The 25,916-nt window shown below is 40.2% G+C and overlaps 1 protein-coding gene and 1 non-coding gene across 5 annotated transcripts in view; one reads left to right on the plus strand and one right to left on the minus strand.

Annotated features, from left to right (window-relative positions):
• LOC118901809 (cyclic AMP-dependent transcription factor ATF-7) overlaps positions 1-7,166 on the minus strand; it is a 90,462-nt gene extending 83,296 nt beyond the window's left edge. For 2 of the 4 annotated variants that reach the window (XM_036865451.1, XM_036865447.1), the window contains exon 1: positions 7,046-7,161. The gene's annotated coding sequence lies outside the window, so the exon portion shown is untranslated. The other 2 variants (XM_036865450.1, XM_036865448.1) reach the window with 2 other exon arrangements.
• Positions 2,556-2,628, plus strand: TRNAW-CCA. The gene has a single exon. It is a non-coding gene; the product is annotated as a tRNA-Trp (tRNA).
• Positions 7,167-25,916: the final 18,750 nt, after the last annotated feature.

Genomic DNA, 25,916 nt, shown 5'->3' on the forward strand with positions numbered 1-25,916 from the left:
GAAGGTGACGCGATGGCAGAACAAAACTATTCCCATGAAGGCCCCAGCCGCAAGCTCACAAAGTAACTTTTCAAGCTAAATCTTGGCTGTTAGACTTTCACAAATTGATATTTATTAAGGATAAATGCAGTATTGAATTAGAGAAACTTTTTGCACAGTCAGGTTTCAAATATATGAGAACATTCAGGATTAAACTCACCAAAAGATGAAAAGAAGCTAACAAAGTCATGAGTTTGTAATGAGTTCTGTTCTCCTTCATGACACTACTGTTGTAACTCACCTTTGGTTTAGTTGGGAATCTTTCCTAGATGTCTGCTTACAAAGTTTTAAAAACTAGGTAGTAAATTTGTCTTTTCATAAAAGCTTTCCTGGGCTTCCCTGGTGGCACAGTGGTTAAGAATCCGCCTACCAATGCAGGGGACATGGGTTCGAGCCCTGGTCCGGGAAGATCCCACATGCCGCAGAGCAACTAAGCCCATGTGCCACAACTACCGAGCCTGCACTCTAGAGCCCGCGAGCCACGACTACTGAGCCTGTGTGCCACAACTACTGAAGCTCACGTGCCTAGAGCCCGTGCTCTGCAACAAGAGAACCCACCGCAATGAGAAGCCCGCGCACCGCAATAAAGAGTAGACCCCGCTCGCCGCAACTAGAGAAAGCCTGCACGCAGCAACGAAGACCCAACGCAGCCAAAAATAAATAAATTTATATATTAAAAAAAAACCTTTCCTGAATTTTAACATTCATCCTTCCTCTCCAAGGAAGTCATGCAGTATATCTTTACTTTCAAAACTGAACTGAATTTTGTTTCACTGTATACAGGCAGTGAGAAAATTATTCAGATTTCTTTTTTTTTTCACGTTTCTCAACAAAAGGACAAACAAGAGAAGGAAAGGAAACAAAATACTATGACTTAACAGAAAGAAAAAAACCAACCACATTCTTTCAACACAGTGTCCACCAGGGAAATTCTGAAGAGAAAATGTCATGATAAAATATTTTAAGACATAAAAAGGACCCCAATGCAAAATATTTGTTGTTGTTCATTTGTTTTGTGTTTAGCTCAAAGGAATTATTATTTCTTGTCATTTATGTTCCTTACTTTTTGTTTATCCATTCCCACTGGGTCAGTAGAACCATTTCAATTTCATTTTCTTTACATTCTATTTTTCTTCCTGATTTTTCAATAGTAAGTTCCTTGATCTGAGCCTCTACTTACGAATGTTTAGACTGGAAAGGACCTTGAGGGGTCATCAAGTCCATCCTTCTGCTTTCCAGGAGAATTCATAACTACAATCTCAGATGGATGAGAATGTGTCAAAAGAAAATGTACAAACATTTCCATTCACAATTTGCAATTTTCTAAAAATGAAAGTAAAAATTAAAACCCCAAAAGAGGAAGGTGCTTTAAAACTGCATTTATCAGCTAAAATTGCTCAAACATAATTCAACTATCAGGCTAAAATTAACACACAGGAAAGTTGTTGGCTGCCAACATAAAGTCTTTAGTCCCTAGAGATGTCTTCTGATGTTTTATCTTATTTGTAAGCACCATTTTACCTTAAGCACATAGCATGACAAACTTAGATCACCACACCAATAAACTATAATTATAAATAGCAATGATATATATATATATATCATGTGTGTATATATATATGTATGTATGTATACTTTTTTTTTTTTTAACGGGTGCTGTAGGTTTTTACTTCGAACATAAAATGAACAGTTAGGTCTAAACTGGAGATGTCAATGTTTGGGGGAAGCTACAATACAACTGTTATATGGGCAATAGTTTAATTCTTTGATATGTAACTTAAAATGTTCAGGGAATGATGTTTCTTCCTAAAGGAGTTTCCAAAACAGAATTTCATCTGATGACAAAAAACATACAACTATGAGGAAACACTGTTAAATCATTCTAGAATTTTTTTTTTTTTTTTAAGAAAGCAGGACCAAAAAAAAAAAAAAAAAAAAAAAAAAAAAAAAAAAAGAAAGCAGGACCAGAGGTCTTGGAAATGGGGAAAAAATGATACTTAGAAAAAACAGGGGCCAGGGAAGGTAGAGCCCAGACACTATATTCTGATGAAATATTGTTTCCCAGGAAGATTATAAAATGAATTATTAAATAAATGGCTTATGAACCACTGGCAAGTAATGCAGTGATCTATAAACACTAGCATAAGAAAGCTAAATAGCAACTCATGTCTAACTTCACTTTCTTCATATGAAATATAGGTTAGATAATAAAACAGTAGGTGGATTCATAACTGAATTTTACCCAAAAGGTTCATTAATGGATTAATATCAACCTAATGATAGTGTGCTGATGTTACATAGCATTGTTCCACCCTTATATATTTTTACCAGTGACCTAAAACAAAAACAAAGATGTCATGTTTATCAAATTTAACTATCAACGACAGAAAGATATGAGGAATGGTTAAGAGGCTAAATAACAAGCAGATGTAAACTGGTATATATAGAATAGATAAACAACAAGGTCCTACTGTATAGCACAGGGAAATATATTCAATATCCTGTGATAAGGGACTTCCCTGGTGGTCCAGTGGTTAAGATTCCGTGCTCCCAAAGCAGGGGGCCCAGGTTCGATCCCTGGTCAGGGAACTAGATCCTACATGCCGCAACTAAAGATCCCACATGCTGGAACGAAGATCCCGCGTGCCACAACTAAGACCCAGCGCAGCCAAGTAAATAAATAAATATATTTTAAAAAATCCTGTGATATGGGCTTCCCTGGTGGCGCAGTGGTTGAGAATCTGTCTGCTAATGCAGGGGACACGGGTTCAAGCCCTGGTCTGGGAGGATCCCACATGCCGCGGAGCAACTGGGCCCGTGAGTCACAGCTGCTGAGCCTGCGCGTCTGGAGCCTGTGCTCCGCAACAAGAGAGGCCACGATAGTGAGAGGCCCGCGCACCGCGATGAAGGGTGGCCCCCGCTCGCCGCAACTAGAGAAAGCCCTCACACAGAAATGAAGACCCGGGCTTCCCTGGTGGCGCAGTGGTTGAGAATCTGCCTGCCAATGCAGGGGACATGGGTGCGAGCCCTGGTCTGGGAAGATCCCACATGCCGCGGAGCAACTGGGCCCGTGAGCCACAATTACTGAGCCTGCGCGTCTGGAGCCTGTGCTCCGCAACAAGAGAGGCCGCGATAGTGAGAGGCCCGCGCACTGCAATGAAGAGTGGCCCCCGCTTGCCACAACTAGAGAAAGCCCTCGCACAGAAACGAAGACCCAACACAGCCATAAATAAATAAATAAATTACTTAAAAAATTAAAAAAAAAAAAAAAAAAAGAAATGAAGACCCAACACAGCCAAAAGTAAATAAATAAATACATTAATTAAAAAAAAAAATCCTGTGATAAACCATAATGGAAAAGAATATGAAAAAGAATGTACATATATGCATAACTGAGTTACTTTGCTATACAGCAGTAATTAACACATTGTAATTCAACTATACTTCAATAAAAAATAAATTTAAAATAAAAGGCTAAATAACATTATCAAGCTAAAACAATAAACCAAAACTAACAAGATGACAATTACAGGGATAAACACAAATTCCTCAATTAAAATTAAAAAATTAATTATATAAATTAATGTGATCTTAGGCTTTAAGAACAGAGGTATTGAGTGCAGTGAAAAAAGAGGCCCTACTCTCCCCTGTACTTTGTACTGATCAGATTATATCTGAAATGTTATATTCAGATCTAGATAAGAAACCCTAAAAACTCAGGCAACTAAGTTGATAAGGAGACTGAACCTTATTAAAAATGTCACTTAAAGAATGGTTGAAAGAACGTGGGATATTTACCCCAGTAAGAGAAGCCTTAATAGAACATAACTGTCATCAAATATTTGAAGGGCTACCATGTTGACAAGGAATTAGGTTTATTTATTGTAGCTTCAGATGGCAGGAGTAAAGAGCTTCACAATGTAAAGAATGTTCTAAAAAGTAAAGCTCCAATAACAGAACAGGATATCTATGAAGTAGGGACCTCTTCCTTACAGCATTCAGAAGTTAAAAGACCACCCACCAGACACTCCAAAATGATGCATTTTCACATTTCATGAATATATCAATACTTGATCCTAAAATAAGCCTATTAGGGGAAGGCAACATTCAAAATGAGACGCTTAAAAACTTTTATTTGACATGTTTCTAGAGACGGAATACTTTTTTCATGAACTCTAAAATCATAGTACCACAATCAGAGAAAACAACAACAAAAGAAATAATGCTCTTTCTTTTTTAATGATGCTGCGTTTGTTTTTCTCAAAGAAACAACATATGCATCTTAACTTTAGTACCTTTATCAAGGGATAAGAAGCAACTGTATGCCAGCCTGCCAACTAGTTTCAAGAAGAGAGCTGTTTTTATTAGACATTTACATGGCAATGCTATTTGCTCCACCTAAAACTTCCTTCCAAAAAGGCTCCTCCTCATCAGACGTGGAGAGGAGGCTGCTGTAACACTGACTCCCTCCTACTGCAGCCTAGGAAAAACTCACTCTTGACATGTACAAAACAATAACTTGTGAGAACTTCAGAGCAGCTGTGTTCAGGCAGAGCCAGGGACTTAAAGCAGCAGCTTGAGAGTAGGTTGAAAAAACAAATTTCATTTTGGGTTGGAAGCCGGGAGAGGAAAGATAAAGGAGATATACAATAATGGTCTCTATTAACATTTAAAAGCCACGGTAAACAAAAATGCTTAAAAGTTACAACACTGAAACTATCACAGGATGTAACCTTTGATCCACAAGTTTAAAGATGAGCAGTGTTTATCATTCTCTAGCTTTCTGCTAGGTGTTAACACTGAGATAGTGCCCAAGTCAAAGCCATCACAAATTCTAGGATGGAAGAATAAAACAAGGAGCTTTGCTCTCTCATTGGATATTTTTTTGTGCTGCTGCCAGGCAAACTGTGAAAATGTCTGAATATCCAATAGCAATGCTCTCAATGTGAAATACTGGAACCCAATTAAGTAATTAATGCTAAAAGGTCAGTAATTAATTGGTCTCAATGTGCTGTAGGGGTAACCTCCTGGCCAGGAGGACAAATGGCTGCTGAAAACCAAAGGTTAATACAAAGCAACATACTCTGGTTTCTCCTCATGTAACACCTTTACCGGTATATTTCAGATGTTATTTTGCTTCCAAAAGTAAGAGGAGAAGAAAAGGAATGTAAAAGACAAATCTATGCAATAGCAAAGACGTTAGTAATTAATTGGCTGTATTAGCTCATTATTAAATAATACACAACTATCAAACAAAGGGCAAAGACTTGTCCCTTTTTTTGTACAGAATTAAGAACTGGTAAGACTACTCAGTATAGCTGCCAAACTTTTCTTTAGCTTCCTTTCTCACATACGTGTTACATTTCGCAATAGTCTCCACTTACCTTATATCCTCCATGTTTAAGTACAAATTGTGTTTGATTTCCCCACCCCTTGTCCCCAAGATATCAATATTATGACATATCTTTAGCTTCTGAATCGGAAACAAAGGAAGAAAGTGAAAAATTTTCACTTTCCTGACATACGTGTCCATTTTATTTACACCATTTAAAAAAACATAAGCTAACTAAAACTAACTGCAATCATTCATTTAGCAATTCTTCAAGGATACGAGTGGGTAAGAAACACATTTAACAAAACAAACCGGTTTAGTACATTTTTCTGTGCTTAGAATACCTATAAAGACCTATGTCTCTGCAAGAATTACTTATACTACTGAAAAGTTTTTAAACGTAGGAATCAAGTGAGCTTGTGGAGAAAACTCTGCACACCCCTACAAACCTACACTTACTATGACACAACCCTCAAAGATACTAAAGCACCCTCTGATAAGTAGAAAACAAACTTTTAAAGTTAGGAAAGCAGCAACGCGGGAATATAGGGAGGAGGTGCCCTGGGTAGTAAACACCCCAGTCACAGAACATAACAAGCAATTCAGAGCAACGTATAACTCCCGATGGAGCTCCAACTTGGCCGCTTAAGTCCCAAGCCCCCATCCCTGAGTTGAGGAAGAGATGAAGTGCAGGAACAGGAAGAGAGGGAGAAAGGAAATCTGAGCAGAAGTGATGAAAGTGTTCTATTTTTCTCCTTCTCTACCCCATCCCACCTTCCTTGCAGGCTGGTCACCAGACTGGGTGCCATATAAACCAAAAGCCCTAAATCCATTTCCCAGGCTTCTTCTGATACCTAGGCTAAACACCTGTACATATCAGCCGTCTCCTAACCAAACATCTCCCCTACCCTTCTGGATTCCCCCATACCCTTCGCAAAGTGATACCTCTTGGCCACTAAGCCCACCCCTGTGAAGTCTTCCTAAACTCATTCACTTAATTTTCTCCATATCCATACTTTCTCTCTGATATCATGTCCCTGGTACTCTTTTTTATAATTCAATCGAAATGCCATGCTCTCACTTCCACTTATTCCTCCCTATCTTCCCAGCAAAACCAAATGCCATGTTTTCACCTACTCATCCCCACCTCCTGCCTATTACCCCTGACTCTTCCAATGCCAAGCCTCTAACCCCACTCTTTGAAGAAGCTCTGGGTCTTCAACCAGTTTAGTACCCCTCCCCTTTCTCCATTCCACCCCATTCCAGGCTCCACTAGACTTCCATTCCCTCAGGATTCAACTCCCCTCTCCTTGCCACGCCCTGTGCCCCCCGGGGCTACTTACCCCAAGTTCTCCCCACACTTCAGGCCTCTGGCCCCGCCTTCCCCCCAAAGGAAGGAGGCGGGAGGAAGGAGAGAAGAGGGGTGGCACTCCGCAAGGTAAAGATGACCTCCCATTAGTGCTCGTCGCCGCCAATCGTAACTTCCTTCTCTCTTATTGGTCGGCGTTGGTCCATGCCCCACCCTCTTCCTCAGACAGGGCCCAGCCACCGCCTCAGCGCCCCCGTCCAACACACACTGGGAGGGGAGACCCCGGCCTGGGACACTGGGACTGGCCAGAGTTGACAGGGAGACTCCCGTCAGATCATGGACTAGTTAATGTTATCTGGACTCACCCGCTGGTAGCTCCGTCGCCTCCCGCCCGCCCGCGCTCGGTCCCACAATCTGTCTCCAGCTCCTTCTTTCCCCCCTAAGCGGAGCAGATACTTTTCTCTCGTCCGGCCAGGCGCGCTCACTTCTCGCGAGATATGGAGAGGAGTTGGAGGAAGGGCGAGATCCGCAGGGCCTGAGTCGGAAAGGGGACGAGGGGCGGGGCTCCGGAAAAAGAAGGGGCTGGACTTTCGGTGGGCAGGGCTAGGGAGGGAGGCTGTAAGAGTTCCTAATCGCTGGTCGCACGTGTTCGGCTGCCGAGTTTAAGGGGAAAAAAAAAGAAAAAGAAGGAAAGGGACTCCTTACAGGTGCCTGTAGTAATGGAGATCCAAACGGTTCTCATACTAGAGAATTAGATTATCTCAAAGTAGCGCACTTTACAAACGAGACAAGGTTGTACCTCAGTAAAACTTTTTTTAAAAAGAGAGCGGGGGAGGGGAATTCCCTGGGAATTCCAGTGGTTAGGACTCCGCGCTTCTACTGCAGGGGGCACGGGTTGGATCCCTGGTCCCAGAACTAAGATACCGCAAGCCGAGCGGCCCCGCCAAAAAAAATTTTTTTTAATTAAGAAAGTGGGGGAAAAACCGAGACAGCTACATAAGATGATTCAGTGTTCCAAACAGTCGAATAGTTGCATTTTCTTCTTTGCACTTACAGTAGCATCACTAGCCGTAATCTCTGCTGTGTGTCTGTATATGGGGGTGGAGTGTGGTAAAAGTTCAACCCCAGGAACTGGCGACTTTTTAAAAAATGTGTAGGTTGTTTCTATTGTCCTCCAGAGTTATCACCTCCTTAATGGCAAAGTAGTTTGAAATACCCTTAGCCCTAGAACTGGAGTGCATGTATTGGGAAAAGCGAGCTCCCAACTCTATCATTTTCTTTGAGTATCTTTACAGTGGGGCCAGCAATCCCATTTTACTCAGAGTTGTAATGATCAAATGAAATAATATGTGTGAAACTTCGTTGGAATTAAAAGGCACTATATTTATTACCCAGCAAGTATTTTAACAAATACTTAGGACATACTATGTGCAAAGAACTGTTCTAGGCATGGGGAGAAGAGTAGACAGACCAGGTCCCTGCTCTGGTAGAATTTATGTTTTAGTGGGAAGGGGGAGACAGTTAATAAACACAAATATTATATTTCAGTTAGTGAAGAGGGCTGCAGGGTAATGAGACAGAAAGTGACCAAGAGTAGGGAAGCAACTTTACTCCTGGTGTTGAGAGGCCCCTTTGAGGGAATAACGTTTGAACTGTGAGAAGGAGACAGCCTTGGGAAGATTTTGGGTGAAACATCAAATGCAAAGACTGTATTTAAAATTTTCTCATATGGTTACGAAGGTGTAAATTTTATGTTATGTGGTTTTTTTATCACAACTAAAAAAAACTTTTAAAATGTTATTGTAATTATAAGGAAAGTTGACTCAAAATATTACCTATGGAATTGCTTTTCTCTCAGGTAACTTCCTTTTGCAGCTTTATATTACTCTGCTTTCTGAACTTCCTGCCTAGGATCTCATCTATCCTCATAGCCTCTGAAAGGTAGAAAGAATCCAGGTAATTTCTCTTCAGGTAACAAAGGTGAAACAGAAACATACAATCACTTATGTTCTTGTGAAGTGAATTGAGAAAAGTTGAGAGGACTCTTGGCTTCCAGTCTACTCTCCCGTAAAACAATTCCTACTTAAAAGAATACAAAGATAGAAGCAGACCTCAATGTATATGGGAGATTTGTATATAACAGAGGTGGCATTACAAATCAGAGAAGAAGGGATTCCACACATTGTGTTAGACCAATTGACTATTACTCTATACATGCAAAATAATAACTATAATAGACAACGTTTATAGGTCTTACTATGTTCCAGGCACCATTCTAAGTGTATTACATGCATTAATTCATTTTTCCCCAAATGTATATCTCCAATCCATATCTCTCCCCTGAACTGCAGACATATCTCCAGCTGCCTACTTAACAGATCCACCTGGATGTCTGACTGGTATTTCAAACTTACCATGTCCAAAACAAATTCTTCCTTTCTCGCCCACATGTGCCCCTTCCCTAATCTTCCCTATCTTAGTAAAATTTACCTTCATAGTTCCAGCTGTATTTTTTTTATCGTGATATAATTCACATACCATGAAATTCATCTTTTTTTTTTTTTTGGCTGCACCGCACGGCTTGTGCAATCTCAGTTCCCTGACCAGGGATTGAACCCGGGCCATGGCAATGAAAGCGCTGAGTCCTAACCACTAGACCACTAGGGAACTCCCCAAATTCATCTTTTTAAAGTGTACATGTAAATCAACTATACTTCAATAATAAATAAAATAAAAATAAAGTGTACAATTCAGTGATTTTTGGTGTATTCACAAAGTTATGCAACTATCACCAATATCTAATTCCAGAACATTTTCATCACCCCCCAAAGAAACTCCATATTCACTAGCAGTCACTCCCAATCTACCCCCACCAAACCCTGGCAACCACAAGTCTACTTTCTGTCTTTGTGGATTTTCCTATTATAGATATTTTATATAAGTGGAATAATATACGTGGCCTTTTGTGGCTTCTTTCACTTACCATAATGTTCAAGGTTCATTCATGTTGTAACATGTATCAATCCGTACTTTATTCCTTTCATGGCTGAATAATATTCTATTGAATGAATATACCAATTTTTGTTTATCCATTCATCAGTTGATGGACGTTTGGGTTATTCCCACTTTTGGGCTATTATGAATAATGTGACTCTGAACATCCATTTACAAGTTTGTTTTTTGTTTTGTTTATTTTTTAAATTAATTTTTAGTGGAGTATGGTTGCTTTACAATGTTATGTTAGCCTCTACTGCACAACAAAAAGAATGAGCCATACGCATAAAGATATCCCCTCCCATTTAGGTTACCACAGCGCATTAGGTAGAGTTCCCTGTGCTATACAGTATGTTCCCACGGGTTGTCTATTTTATACATAGTATCAATAATGTATATGTGTCAATCCCAGTCTCTCAATTCCTCCCACCCCACCCCTTTCCCCCTTGGTATCCATACATTTGTTCTCTATGTCTGTGTCTCTATTTCTTTTTTTTTTAATATAAATTTATTTTATTTTATTTATTTTTGGCTGCATTGGGTCTTCGTTGCTGTGCGTGGGCTTTCTCCAGTTGCTGCAAGTAGGGGCCACTCTTCGTTGTGGTGCATGGGCTTCTCATTGTGGTGGCTTCTCTTGTTGAGGAGCATGGGCTCTAGGTGTGCAGGCTTCAGTAGTTGTGGCATGCGGGCTCAGTAGTTGTTGGCTTGTGGGTTCTAGAGCACAGGTTCAGCAGTTGTGGTGCACGGGCTCAGTTGCTCTGCGACATGTGGGATCCTCCCGGACCAGGGATCAAACCCGTGTCCCCTGCATTGGCAGGCGGATTCTTAACCACTGCACCATCAGGGAAGCCCTGTGTCTCTATTTCTGCTTTGCTGTATATCTATACCATTTTTCTAGATTCCACATATATGCATTATTATACGATATTTGCTTTTCTCTTTCTGACTTACTTCACTCTGTATGACACTCTCTAGGTCCATCCACGTCTCTACAAATGACCCAATTTCATTCCTTTTTATAGCTGAGTAATATTCCATTGTATATATGTACCACATCTTCTTTATCCATTCCTCTGTTGGTGGACATTTAGGTTGCTTCCATGTCCTGGCTAGTGTAAATAGTGCTGCTATGAACATTGGGGTGCATGTTTTTTTTTCAATTATGGTTTTCTCTGGGTATATACCCAGTAGTGGGATTTCTGGGTCATATGGTAGTTCTATTTTTAGTTTTTTAAGGAACCTCCATCCTGTTTTCCATAGTGGCTGAATCAATTTACATTCCCATCTACAAGTTTTTACATAGACATTGTTTTCAATTCTCATGATATATACTGAGGAATGGACTTGCTGAGTCATATGGTAATCTACATTTAACTTTTTGAGAAACTGCCAAACTGTTTTCTGAAGCAGTTGCATTATTTTACTCTTACCAGCAATATATGAAGGTCCCAATTTCTCCACATCCTCACACCAACACTTTTATTGCCCATCTTTCTGATTCTAGCCATCCTAGTGGATGTGAAATGGTATCTCATTGTAGTTTTGATTTACATTTCCCTGATGCCTAGTAATGTTGAACATCGCTTTGGTGGCCATTTATATATCTTCTTTGGAGAAATGTTTATTCAAATCCTTTACCCATTTTGTAATTGGGTTATTTGTTTATAACTATCTAGTTTGCATGAATACCAACTTAATTTCAATAGCGTACAAAAGCTTTGCTCTTACATAGCTTTATTTCCTTTCTCCTTTGCACTGTTATAATAATTTCTATATTTTCATTGATATTCTCTATTTGTGCTGTTATTGTCATACAAATTACATCTATCCACATTGTATGGAGGTAGGAGTTAGATAGGGCCCAGGCTGAACAGCTGCAACTGGTTTCCCTGGGCTGAGCAGCTGTAGCTGGTCTCCTGCTGATGCTTCAAGATCGGATACCAGTGGGAGCGTTGGGCCCTGATTGGGTGCATTCTTGTAGATTTCCTGGCCCAACACATGCTCAGAGAAGGCCCTCAGCCTAGGGGAAGGACAAAAAGAGGGGGAAGATACCAGATGGAATCCATCTTGGCTGAGAGATGGGCATGCACACCAGGACCAAACATGGAGATGATTGGCCAGAGACAACCCAGAAAACTGCCCCCATATAAGCAATCTAAGCCGCCCCTATGGTGCATTAATTCACTCCTAGTCCACCCGTGTGTTCTTCCACATGTACTATGCTTCTAATAAATGCTTTTATCTTTTTCACAATCTTGGTCTCTTTGCTGAATTCTTTCTTAAAAGAAGGCAAGAACTGAGGTCCTTCTTCCAGCTTTTCACTGCTGGAGTCAGTATGACCATCAGCATAGATTTATGATGATTGTTTTACACAATTATCTTTCAAATACTATAGGAGAGAAAGAGTTACAAACAAAAATTACATTTATACCATCTTTTACATTATAGTTACCTATGTAGTTACCTTTATTGGTACTCTTTATTTCTTCATGTGGATTAGAGTTACTGTCTAGTGACCTTTCACTTCAGTCTAAAGGATTCCCTTTAGTATTTCTTGTAGGACAGGCATGCTAGTGATGAATTCTTCTCATTTTTGTTTATTTGGGTATGTCAATTTCTCATTCAATTTTTTGAAGGATAGCTTTGCTGGGTATAAAATTTTTGTTTGACAGTCTTTTTCTTCTAGTATTTTGAATATGTCCCCCTACTACCTCTGGCTTCCATGGTTTCTGATGAGAAATTGTATTGAGGATCCCTTGTATGTGGTAAGTCACTCCTCTCTTGCTGCTTTCAAGAGTCACTCCTTTTTATTTTTTAATATTTATTTACTTACTTACTTTGGCCGTGCCAGGTCTTAGTTGAGGCACACAGGATCTTTAGTTGCAGCATGCAGGATCTTTTAGTTGCGGCATGCAGGCTCATAGTTGTGACATGCGGGCTTCTTCGTTGCGGCATGCAGACTTCTTAGTTGCAGCATGCGGACTTCTTAGTTTCAGCATGCGAACTCTTAGTTGTGGCATGCATGCAGGATCTAGTTCCCTGACCAGGGATTAAACCTGGGCTGCCTGCATTGGGAGCGTGGAGTCTTACCCACTGGACCACCAGGGAAGTCCCTTAAGATTCACTCTTAGGGACTTCTCTGGTGATCCAGTGGTTAAGAATCGGCCTTCCAATGCAGGGGATGTACGTTCAACCCCTGGTTGGGGAACTAAGATCCCACATGCTGTGGGGCAACTAAGCCCTCGCGTTCTAGAGCCTGAGCACCACAGCTAGAGAGCCCGCATGCCACAACTACTGAGCCCACACACTGCAATGAAAAGATCCCACATGCTGCAACTAAGACCTGATGCAGCCAAATAAATAAATATTTTTTAAAAAGATTCACTCTTAATTTTTGTCTTTTGACTGTGTGGTTATGACATGTGTAAGTATGGATCTGTTTGAACTTCTCCTTCTTGGAGTCTGTTGAATTCTTGGATTTGTAGATTAAGATTTTTCATCAAATTTGGGAGGTTTCTGGTCATCATTTCTTCAAATATTTTTTCTGTAACTTTCCTCTTCTCTCCTCCTGTGGTACACTTGTTGGCATATCACGGGTCATTTTTCTTCATTCTCTTTTCTTATTCCTCAGACTGAATCATTTCAATTGACCTGCCTTCAAATTCACTGTTTCTCTCTTCTGTTTGCTCAAATCTGCTGTTGAGCCCTTCTAGTGAATTTTTCATTTTCGTTATTGCATTTTTAAATACCAGAATTTCTATTTGGTTCTTTAAAAAATAATTACTATGTTTTCATTGATATTCTCTATTTGGTCAGACATTCTCTTTCATTTAGTTCTATACACATGGTTTCTTTTAGTTCTTTGAATATATTTTATTTATCTATTTTTAATTGAGGTAACATTGGTTTATAACATTATATAAGTTTCATGTGTACAACATTATATTTTGACTTCTTTATACACTACAGTGTGCTCACCACCAAAAGTTTAGTTTCCAACTGTCACCATAGAGTTGACCCCCTTTACCCATTTTGCCCTCCCTCCCCCCCACCCCCACCTCTATTAACCACTACTCTGTTCTCTGTATCTATGTGTTTGTTTTTGTTTGGTTTGTTCATTTATTTTTGTTTTGTTTTGTTTTTTATATTCCACATATGAGTGAAATCATATGGTATTTGTCTTTCACCATCTGTCTTATTTTACTGAGTGAAATCATATGGTATTTGTCTTTCACCATCTGTCTTATTTTACTTAGCATAATACCCTCAAGGTTCATTCATGTTGTTGCATTTGTCAGATTTCATCTTTTTTTAAGGCTGAGTAGTGTTCCGTTGTGTGTGTGTGTGTGTGTGTATCACATGTTCTTTATCTGTTTTTTGAATATATTTAAAACGGCTGATTGAAAGCCTTTGACTAATAAGTCCATTATCTGATCTTTCTCAAAGACAGTTTCTATTGACTACTTTTTTTATTTGTATGATCTGTATTTTCTTGTTTCTTTGAATATCTCATAATTTTATGTTGAAAACTGGACATTTAAAATAGTATAATGTGGCAACAATAAAAATCAGGTTCTTCCCCTCACCCAAGGTCTCTTTTGATGCTGTTTCATGTTGTTGGTGGTGTTTATTTGGTGGCTTTTCTGAAATAATTCTACAAATTCTGTATTCTTTGTCATGTATCCTCTGAGATCTCTGCAGAGTTAGCCTAGTAGTCAGGTAATTAGTTGACAGAGATTTTCTTAAATGCCTGGAACCAACATGTCTTTGCCAAGGGACTCTGAATTCATATTGGGGTATGTCTTCAACACTCAGCCAGGCAGTTCACAGCTCTGCCTTAGGCTTCACTTCCTGCTTACGCAGAGCCTCAAGTTTAGTCAATGGTGAGAGTTTAAGTGCTTCTAAGTTCTTCCCTGACCATGCACCCAGCCTTATGAATGTGCGTGGCCTTCTAGACTCCCAGGAACATGTCAGAACATTCCAAAGCTCCAGTGGACATTGTAATCCCCAGATTTTCCTTTTATATTTTTTGGTCAGACTATTTTTTTTCACCCCAACTGCTATCTACAACCACAGCAGCTGCAGTGTTGAAAAATTGCCTCTAATTATTTTAAACAAATGCCTCCAGGGAAAAGGCTGTTTGCATGAGGCAAGCTCTGAGTCAGATCAAATAAAGATAGCCTGGAGTGGATCTTCTAGGGAACCACCAGATAGGTCAAATAATGACAATTCTCTGAAGATGAGGCTTTAAAGGAGCTCCAACTGCATTCTGCCCCCTCCATGGGCCTAAAGGGCTGCCGGTTTTCACCGTGATAGCAGGAATTTGGTTTTCAAGGTTACCATGGAGCTGGAGAGAGGGGAAGATGGGAAGAGGACAAATTAAAATGCCACCTAATTCACTGTTCTTACTGAGATTCAGCCATTTTTCTTGCATAAACACTCCCTTTGTTGTTGCAAACCTTTGGTTAATTTCCAAAGTTTTAAAAAAGCTGATCCTGCCAATTATGCCAGTGTTCTCATTGCTTTTATGGAAGAGTAGATTTTTGGAGGTTCTTAATCCACCATTTTTGCTGATGTCATTTCTTCCAATTGTTTTTCAGCCAAATCCTTTAGAGTCATCCTTGATGACTTTCTCAAACATCCTATATCAGCAAATCCTGTAGAGGCAGAAAATCCTCTACTTTCAAAATACATCCAGGATCCCACCACTCATCACCACCTTCTTCTGTCTTCTCACTCATTGTTTTCCAACAACACCACCTCCTCACTTTTCCTTAGACTGCCAAGCATGAGCCTGCATTTTTCTACCAGGTATGCACATTCCCTTACTTCCTTCCAATCATTGCTCAAATGACATCTCCTCAGAAATGCTCCCTGACCACTCTACACCTCATACCCCATCACTCTATCCTCCTCATCTTGCTTCATTTTTTCTTAGCACTTACCTGACATATTATTTTATGTTTAATAATATTTATTGTTTGTCTGCTCCCATTAGGATGTAAGCTCATAAAGTTAGAGGCTTCGTTACTGAGTTTATTGTTGTATCTTTAGTGCCTAGAACAGTACCTGGCTCATGCTGGCAATCAATAAATTCTGGTTGAAAGTATGTCATTATCTTTCATTTGCTCCTCCAGATCCACTCTCCCCCTTCTTCCCAGTGTCTAGTATGGACATCAGTGGACTCCTGTGCCCTCTGGCTTCAGCCCATGCAGAACCCCAGTACGAGTTTGGAGAAGGAAGGACAGCGAAGTCAGAGTATTTATTCCACAGGCTCTTCCCTGCCAAATTGCCTCAGATTTACCCTATCCCTAGATCTAAGATCACTATCTTTCCAATAACCACTACCTACCGTACTCCTCCCTTTTGGCCTCAGTGTTATAACAGCTTCTTTGCTGTTACTACCCTCAGGATATTGTAATACCCCTTAAGGTTCCCTTTTACCTATCCATATCTCTGTAAATAAACCCATCTCACATCATCCTAATTTAAGATGTTTCTTTGGGTCCCTGCCTCATACAGATGAATAATCCTAAGAACAACTCTATGAAGTAGACATTATTACCATCCCCATTTTACGGATGAGAACTCTGAGGCCCAGAAAGGTTAAGAAACTTGCCCAAGATTACATAGCTAGTAGGTAACAGAGCCAGAATTTACTTTAGAAAAAAATGTGGAAGAATATTTTTATGACAACATGATAGGGAAGGAATCCTAAACAAAACTAAAAAAGCATACCCATAAAAGAGAAGACTAAAAAAACTTAAATTCTCTATATCAAAGGATACCATAAACAAAGTGAAGAGATAAATCACCGACTAGAAGATACTTGCACTCCACACAAAGGATTAGCATATAGAACATACAAAGAACTCCTAGAAATTAATTTTTTAAAAAGCATAAACAGGGGCTTCCCTGGTGGCGCAGTGGCTAAGAATCCACCTGCCAACACAGGGGACACGGGTTCAAGCCCTGGTCCGCGAAGATCCCACATGCCGCGGAGCAACTAACCCCGTGCGCCACAACTACTGAGCCTGCGCTCTAGAGCCCCCGAGCCACAACTACTGAAGCCCGCCCGCCTAGAGCCCGTGCTCCGCAACAAGAGAAGCCACCGCAACGAGAAGCCCGCGCACCGCAACAAAGAGTAGCCCCCGCTCTCAGCAACTAGAGAAAACCCACGTGCAGCAGCAAAGACCCAATAAATGAATAAATAAATAAATTTATTAAAAAAAAAAGCATAAACAACACAGTAGAAAAATAGGCTGGGCAAAGGATAAGAGGGTGGTCACTCCAATTGTACCTGCAGTAGGAGCTGTAGTTTCATTGCCTGAGCAAATTAATATGTGCCCTGGTACCTACTATGCAGCTACTGATCTGGCAAATACCTTTTTCTCTACCCCTGTCAACAGGGCCTGCCAGAAGCTCTTTGCTTTAAGCTGGCAAGGCCAGCGATACACCTTCACTATGCTACCTCGGGTATATCAACTCTCCAGCCCTATGTAATAATTTAGTTTGCAGGGATCTTTTTTTTTTTTTAATTAATTTATTTATTTTAGGCTGCGTTGGGTCTTCGTTTTTGCGCACGGGCTTTCTCTAGTTGTGGAATGTGGGATCTTCCTGGACCAGGGCTCGAACCCGTGTCCCCTGCATTGGCAGGCAGATTCTCAACCACTGTGCCACCAGGGAGGTCCCAGTTTGCAGGGATCTTGATTGTCATTCGTTTCCACAAGATATCACACTGGTTCATTACATCAGTGACATGATGCTTATTTGGCCTAGTGAGCAGGAGGTAGCAACTACACTAGACCAATTGGTAAGACATTTGCATGCCAGAGGATAGGAAATAAATCTGACAATTCAGGGGTCTTCTACTTCAGTGAAATTCCTAGGGGTTCAGTGGTGTGGGGCATATCAAGATATCCCTGCCAAGATGAAGGATAAATTGTTGCATCTGGCCCCTCCTACAACAAACAAACAGGCACAGTGCCTAGTGGGCCTCTTTGAATTTTGGAGGCAACATATTCCCCCTTTGGGTGTGTTCCATTGGCCCATTTACTAAATGACTCAGAAAGCTGCTAGTTTGGAGGGGGGGCAAGAGAAGGCTCTGCAACGGGTCTTGTGCAAGATGCTCTCCTACTTGGCCACATGATCCAGCAGATCCAATGGTGCTTGAAAGTGTCAGTGGCAGATATGCTCTTTGGAGCTTTTGGCAGGCTTCTGTTGGTGAATTGTGGCATAGGACCTAAGAATTTTGGAGGAAAGCCCTGCAGATTACTACTCTCCTTTTGAGAAACAGCTCTTGGTCTGCAACTGGGCCTTACTAGAGACTGAATCCTTAACAGTGAGCAATGAAGTTACCATGCAACCTCAGCTGCCCATCCTCATGAACTGGGTGTTATCTGGCCCACTAAGTCATAAAGTTGTTTGTGCACAGCAGTACTCTATCATCAAACGGAAGTAGTATATATGAGATTGGGCTTGAGCAGGCCCTGAAGGCACAGTAAGTTATGTGAAGATGTGGCCCAAATGCCCATGATCCCCACTCCTGCTACACGGCCATTTCTCTCCCAGCCTGAACCTATGGCCTCATGCAGAGTACCCTGTGATCACTTGACAAAGGAAGAGACTTAGGCCTCATTTACAGATAGTTCTGCGTGATGTGCAGGTACCACGCTGCAGTAGACAGTTGCCGTAGACAGTTACAGCCTCTTTCTGGGACATTCCTGAAGGACACTGGTTAAGGGAAATCCTGCCAGTGGGCAGGACTCCAAGCAGTGCACCTGGTTGTTCACTTTGCTTGGAAGGAGAAACGGCCAGGCATGTGATTATATACTAATTTATGGGCTGTGTTTAATGGTTTGGCTGGATGGTCAGGGACTCAGAAGGAACATGAGTGGAAAATTGGGGACAAGGAAATTTGGGGAAGAAGTATGTATACAGGGAATTCCTTGGCAGTCCAGTGGTTAGGACTCAGCGCTTTCACTGCCGTGGGCCTAAGTTCGATCCTTGGTCGGGAACTAAAGATCCTGAAAGCTGTGCGGCTTAAAAAATTAAAAGAGAGGGACTTCCCTGGTGGCACAGTGGTTAAGAATCCGCCTGCCAATGCAGGGGACATGGGTTCAATCCCTGGTCTGGGAGGATCCCACATGCCAAGGAGCAACTAAGCCGGTGAGCCACAACTGCTGAGCCCATGCACCACAACTACTGAAGCCCGTGCACCTAGAGCCTGTGCTCTGCAACAAGAGAGGCCACCTCAGTGAGAAGTCTGCGCACCGCAACTAGAGAAAGCCTGCCTGCAACAATGAAGACCCAACACAGCCAAAAATAAATAAATTAATTAATAAAAAAAAAATTAAAAAAGAAAAAAAAAAGAAGTATGTATACAGACTTCTCTGAATGGGCAGAAAAAGTGAAAACATTTGTGTACCTTGTGAAGGCTCACCAAAGGATGACCTCAGCAGAGGAGGATTTTAATAATTCTCTGGATACCAGACAGCCTCTTTCCTCAGCTGCTCCTGTAATCACTCAATGGGCTTGTGAACAAAGTGGCCATGGTGGCAGGGATGGAGGTTATGCATGGGTTCAGCAACATGGACTTCCATTCACCAAAGCCAACCTGACTACAGCCACTGCAGAGAGCCCATTGTGGCACCATTCCTGAGGGTGATCAGCCAGATACCTGGTGGCTGGTTGATTACATTGGACCACTTTCATCATGGAAGGGGCAGCATTTTGTTCTCACTGGAATAGACACTTACGCTGGTTATGAACTTTCCTTCCCTGCCCACGATGCTTCTGCCCAAACTATCATTCATGGACTTACAGAATGCCTAATCCACTGTCATGGGATTCCACACGTTATTGCTTCTGATCAAGGAACTCATTTCACAGCAAAAGAAGTGCAGCAATGGGCTCATGCTCATGGAATTCACTGGTCTTACCATGTTCCCTACCATCTGGAAGCAGCTAGTTTGATAGAACAGTTGAACGACTTTTGGAGACCCAGTTATAGTCTGCTAAGTGGCAATATCTGATTATTTTTGCTAATGTATAAATACAATTGATTTTTGCATGTTGATCTTGTATCCTATAACCTTGCTAAACTCTTAAGTCTAGTGGCTTTTCGGTAGATTCCATAGGATTTTCTATATAAGTAACATGTTACCTATGCAAAAGGACAGTTTTACTTCTTCCTTTCTAAAATATATGCTTTTCTTTCTTTATGCACCGACTACAATCTTGAATACAATGTTGAATATAAGTGGTGAGAGCAGACATCTCTATAATTCTCAGTGCATTTCTATGTTTCAAATGATTCACACTTAAAAAATTTTAATTCATGTCAAAATTAAAGGAAAAATGCAAGAATAGTACAAATAGGGACTTCCCTGGCAGTCCAGTGGTTAAGACTGCGCTTCCACTGCAGAGGGTGCTGGTTCAATCCCTGGTTGGGGAACGAAGATCCCGCATGCTGTGCAGTGCGGCCAAAAATTAAAAAAAAAAAAAGAAGAAGAAGAGTACAAATAACTTTTTTCCCCCTGAACAATTTACAAAAGGAAAACCATTTACCATCAGCTCTGAATACTTTAGTGTATGATTCCTACCAAGTAGAGCATTCTCCCACACAACCACAAGAGAGCCATCAGAATCAGGAAATTGATATTTGATACACTACTACCATATAACCCACAGACCCTGTTCAAGTTTTGCCAGTTGTCCAAAACATATCCCTCAGTGCAAAAGGATCCAGCTGAGGGTCACATGTTGCATTTAGTTGTCATATTGCTTTATTCTCCCTCAGTATGGAACTTGTCTTTGTCTTGGTCTTTTTTTGATTTTCATGACCTTGACATTTTTGAAGATTACAGGCCAGTTTTTCTTAGAATGTTCCTCAATCAGGTATGTCTGATATTTCCTCATGATTCGATGCAGATTATGCATTTTTGTCAGGAATTACAATGGAAGTGATGCTGTTCTAATTGCACTCTATCAGCCTGTATATTATTTTGATTTGTCCCATTAATGGTAATGCTAGTAACGTTCATCCCTTGATTATGGTGATGTCTTCCAGGTTTCTCCACTGTAAGATTATTCTTTTTCCTTTTGTAATTAATGAGTATTTTGTGGGAAAGTACTTTGAGAGTATGGAAATACCCTACTCCTCATCAAATTTTCACCCATTTGGTTTAGTATTCATTGATGTTTTGTGGCTTAATTATTACCGATGGCTTCTAAACGGCATTTTCTAATCCCATCATTCCTTCTACATTAATTAGTTGTCTTTTACTGAGAAAACCTTTTTCTTCTTCCCACTTATTTATTTATTTTATTTATTTATTTATTTTTGGCTGCGTTGGGTCTTCGTTCCTGTGCGCAGGCTTTCTCTAGTTGTGGCGAGCGGGGGCTACTCTTTGTTGTGGTGCGTGGGCTTCTCATTGCAGTGGCTTCTCTTGTTGTGGAGCACAGGCTCTAGGCACATGGGCTTCAGTAGTTGTGGCTCACGGGCTCAGCAGTTGTAGCTCGCGGGCTCTAGAACGCAGGCTCAGTAGTTGTGGCGCACGGGCTTAGTTGCTCCGCAGCATGTGGGATCTTCCCGGACCAGGGCTCGAACCCGTGTCCCCTGCATTGGCAGGCAGATTCTTAACCACTGCGCCACCAGGGAATCCCCCCACTTATTTATTAATTATTACAATCAGAATGACTCATAGATTCCTGTTTTATTCAGTGGATTATAATCTTTTATTGTTATTATTTAGTTTGATGTTCAAATTGTCACAGATTTGGCCAGTGGGAGCCCCTTCAAGCTCTTTTTTTTCTTTTTTTTAATTGGAGTATATTTGTTAAAGCTGTCTTTTATATCCTTTTGAAATGATGTCTCCATCATTTTTTGGAAGTATAATTGACTTACAATATTATATTAGAGGTGTACAGCACAGTGATTTGATATTTTTATACATTACAAAATGATCACCATGATAAGTCTAGTTACCTCTGTCACCATACAGAGTTATTACAGTATTATTGACTGTATTCCCTATGCTGTACGTTACACCCATGACTTATTTTATAAGTGACCTGTCCCCATCATTATTTGAGCATTCCACTTTGTCCTGGCACAACCATATATTTCAGGTTCATCTTGTACTTTCCCCTCCCCAGCCCCTGAATCAGCCCTTTTCCCATGAAGCAATGGTTCTTTTCAGTGGAGAATTGCTATTTAGAAATCATAGATCAATGCTATGGGGTGTCACTATTCCCAGGTCCTCTCAGTGAACCGAAGTAGGGGGAAAATGTGTTTATGTGTATATATATCTATATCTATATATTATAGATATAGATATATACATTTTACCCTGATACCTCTAATTCTAACCTAATGTTACAGGGTTCATTCTGATTTTCTTGTTTTCCACAGTTGAGACCCTTATCTGGCAGAAGAAATCTGGCTCTCTTTATCTTCACTATGTTTATTTATTTGACCAATCCCACTTGTATATAACCAGTCTTCTGTTGCTGTTGCTTCCCATCACTCCTCCTACCACGGATGCTTGCTTGAGCTCCAACACCCCATGCCAGGCTCCCACAGTGGATTCCACACATGGAATCGGAACCCTCTTTACCCTCCTCAGGCTCTAATATACCACAGTGGTATGGGCCACAGCTGCTGCTCATCTAACTGGACTCCTACATTCCCCACATAATGCCTTTTAGACTGAATTATTCAGGAAGGAAGGAAGAAGGAAGGAAGGAAAGTAAGAAGATAGGCAGGCTTATAATTACTTTTTAATTAAGGAGAAAAAAAAGCCTCAAATCATTTTGATTCCTAATTGTCATTCACAGGAGCATTGTTGGCTACTCTTTTACTTGTGGCTGAAAGAAAATCAGGTTTCATTATTAAAGTGCGTATGGTTCATCTGTGTCCATGATATTTTTAATGATTTACATAGCTATACCCCAAAGAACCATGTTTAAGGTAATTAGATATACAAATTTCAGAGACAAAATAGAACAGTTGGATCCAAGAGAGCTACCAGAGACTCAGTATTACTCTTTCATCTTTGACTAAGCTCTGAAGTACAGGCTTCTAGATGGAGAATATGCCTCAGACACTTATAGATAAGCCACGCCCAGCAGCTTTTGTTATACTGAGTCAGTTTTAAGATTTAAGAGTTATCTTAGATGGGAGATGCCAGATCTGGACCTATAATGGATGATAAATATTTCACACTGATTCAGGAAGGCAGCAGTGCAAAAGAGCATGGGCTCTGAAGCCAGACATCCTGGGTTCCAATCTGCCCTATCATATTTACCAATAGCGGGACCTTGCGAAAACTGCTCAGCCTCTTTAGGCCTCAATATCTTCATCTCTAAAATGAAGATTCTACTTCATAGGGTTGTTTAAGCAGATTAAGCAATACCCTTAAAACAGTGTCTGGCATTAGAGGTGGATTTGCCTTGAAACTAAAGACATTTAAGTTTTAGGGAATCTCACTTGCACAGGCTACCTCCAAGGCCCTGTACTTAATTTTATATTTGCAATTTTTTTTCTTTTTCTTAAAGAGAATCCCCAAATTGTATAAACTTCAGGCCTTACCCAACTGGGTCTGCTCCTGTCTGGCACATAGTAAGTACTTGGTAAATGTAAGTTTTTATCAGTTACATCTAATATTAAGAGTGGTCCTTTATGGTGTTTTTGTTTTCAATTTTGTGTGTGTGTATTTTTATTTTTGTTTTTGCTTTTAAGTTGCCCCACCTTGTAGAAAAACAAACTAGAAGATAAGGCATAATGTAGGATATTTCTTTCATTCATTCATCTACTAAAAAATGATTATTGAGTGGCTACTATGTCAAAGGTGCTCACAATCTTGCGGCCAAGACCAACACATACATAAATAATTACAATATGAATAGTAAGTGCTATAATAAGTATATATACAGACACAAAGAGGAAGGCACAAAACTTAGGCTTTTGACTGAAATGTTTTAGTGGATAAATATGAGATTTGGAGGGTGGAGGATTATTCAGTTTGAAGAAACAACATATTCAAAGGCCTTAATTCCTTCATTGAATAAATATTTATCAAGGATCTGCATTATGGCAGGTACTATTCTGGATGCTGAGGATACAGCAATAAATGAGTCAGGCAAGAGCTAGGCTTTCATAGAGCTTACACTCTAGTAGTGGGGGCACTAAATAGGGTAATGCCATAGAGTGTTACACAGTGTATTAGTGTGTGTCCATTCTAAACTGAATGGTAAAAGAAGGCCTTTCTGAGGATGAAACATTTGAGGAGAGGCTTGAGTGACAAGAAGGAGTCAGACATGAGAAGATGGGGGGCAGGGAGGGGCACTCAAATGCAAGAACTGCTGGTAGCAAAGGACCTAGAATAGCCAAAACAATTTTGAAAAAGAAAAAGTTAGAGGACTCACACAACCCGATTTCAAGACTTACTATAGAGTTACAGTAATCAAGACAGTGTGGCTTTGGTATAAGGATAGACATTTATATCAGTGGAAGAGAAAAAAGAATCTAGAAATAAGCCTAACTGCATATGGTCAATCGAATTTTAACAAAGGTGCCAAGTTAATTCAATGGAGAAAAGACAGTCGTTTCAAAAAGTGGTGCTGAAACAATTAGGCATCTCTATGTAAAAACAGAACTACAACTCATACCTTGCACCACATAAAAAAAGTCAGCTTGAAATGGATGATAGACCTAAATATAAAACTCAAAACTATAAAACTTCTGTAAGAAAATACAAGTGAAAGTCTTCATAATTTTGGGTTAAGCAGAGATTTCTTAGCTAGGACACAAAAAACACAAACCATAAAAACAAATTGATAAATTTGGACTTCATCAAAATTAAAAACTTGTCTTCAAAAGATCCTGTTTAAAAAATGAAAAAAACAGCCATGGACTGGGAGAAAAATGTATGAAAAATACATACCTGATAAAGGACTGGTATCCAGATTACAAAAAGAACTCTCACAGCTCAGAAGAAAACAAACAACCTAATTTTAAAAATGGGCAAAAGGTTTGAACAGGCATTTCACCAAATAAATATATGAAAAGATGCTGAACATCATTAGACCTTATGGAAATGCAAATTAAACCACAGTGCCATATAACCACATACCCACTAGAATGGCTAAAATTAAAAATATAGATAATACGAAGCGTTGGGGAGGATGAGGACAACTGGAACGCCCATACACTGCTGACAGCAGTGTAAAATGATACACCCCCTTTGGAAAACGATTTGGCAGTTTCTTATAAAGTTACACATACACTTACCACATAACCCAGAAATCCCACTCCTGGGTATTTACCCAAGAGAAATAAAAACATATGCCCACACAAAGACTTCTACATGAATGCTTCTGGCAGCTTTATTGTAATAGCTCAAAACTGGAAATTACCTAAATGTCTATCAACTGGTGAATAGACCTATTAATTATAGTATACATCTACATAATGAAATACTACTCAGCAGGAAAAAGGAATAATACATGCAACAACATGGATGAATCTCAAAAGCATTATGTGAAGTGAAAGCAGACAGACACAAAACCTTACATATTGCATGATACCATTTAGTGGCATTCTGGAAAAGACAAAACTACAGGGACAAGAATCAAATCAGTGGTTGCTAGGGGCCGTGGTGATGGTGGAGGACAGGACTGACTACAAAGGGGCAAAAGAAAACTTGTTTGGGGTCATAGAAATGTGCTATATCTCTATTGCAATGATTATATTACTATATACATTGACAAAATTCAACATATTGTACATTTAAAAATGGTGAACTTTACTGTATGTAAATTATTCCTCAATAAGCCTGAATTAAAAAATCACCACTGGTAACAAGTGTGGTTTTAAGATGTGTCCACAAATTCTACACTTGATCTTAGCCAAAAGGATGAGAAGTGATTATCTACAAATCCTTTGACACTCCTCACTTCAAAAGGTGGAGCTTAATTCCATTCCCCTTTAGGTAGGCTGGACTGACTTAGTGACACACTGCTAATAAACAGAGTATGGCAGAAGTGATGGTGTGTGACTTCTGAGAATAGGCCATAAAAGGCATTGCAGCTTTCTCCTTATTCTCTCTTGGATCACTCACTTTGGGGGAAGTCAGGTACCACATTGTAAGGACCTTCACTAGCCTTATGGAGAGGTCCACATGATAAGACCTCTTGCCAACAACCGTTTGGGTGAGATATCTTGGAATTGGATCCCTG

Source organism: Balaenoptera musculus, chromosome 10, assembly GCF_009873245.2.
Source record: "Balaenoptera musculus isolate JJ_BM4_2016_0621 chromosome 10, mBalMus1.pri.v3, whole genome shotgun sequence".
NCBI lineage: Eukaryota > Metazoa > Chordata > Mammalia > Artiodactyla > Balaenopteridae > Balaenoptera > Balaenoptera musculus.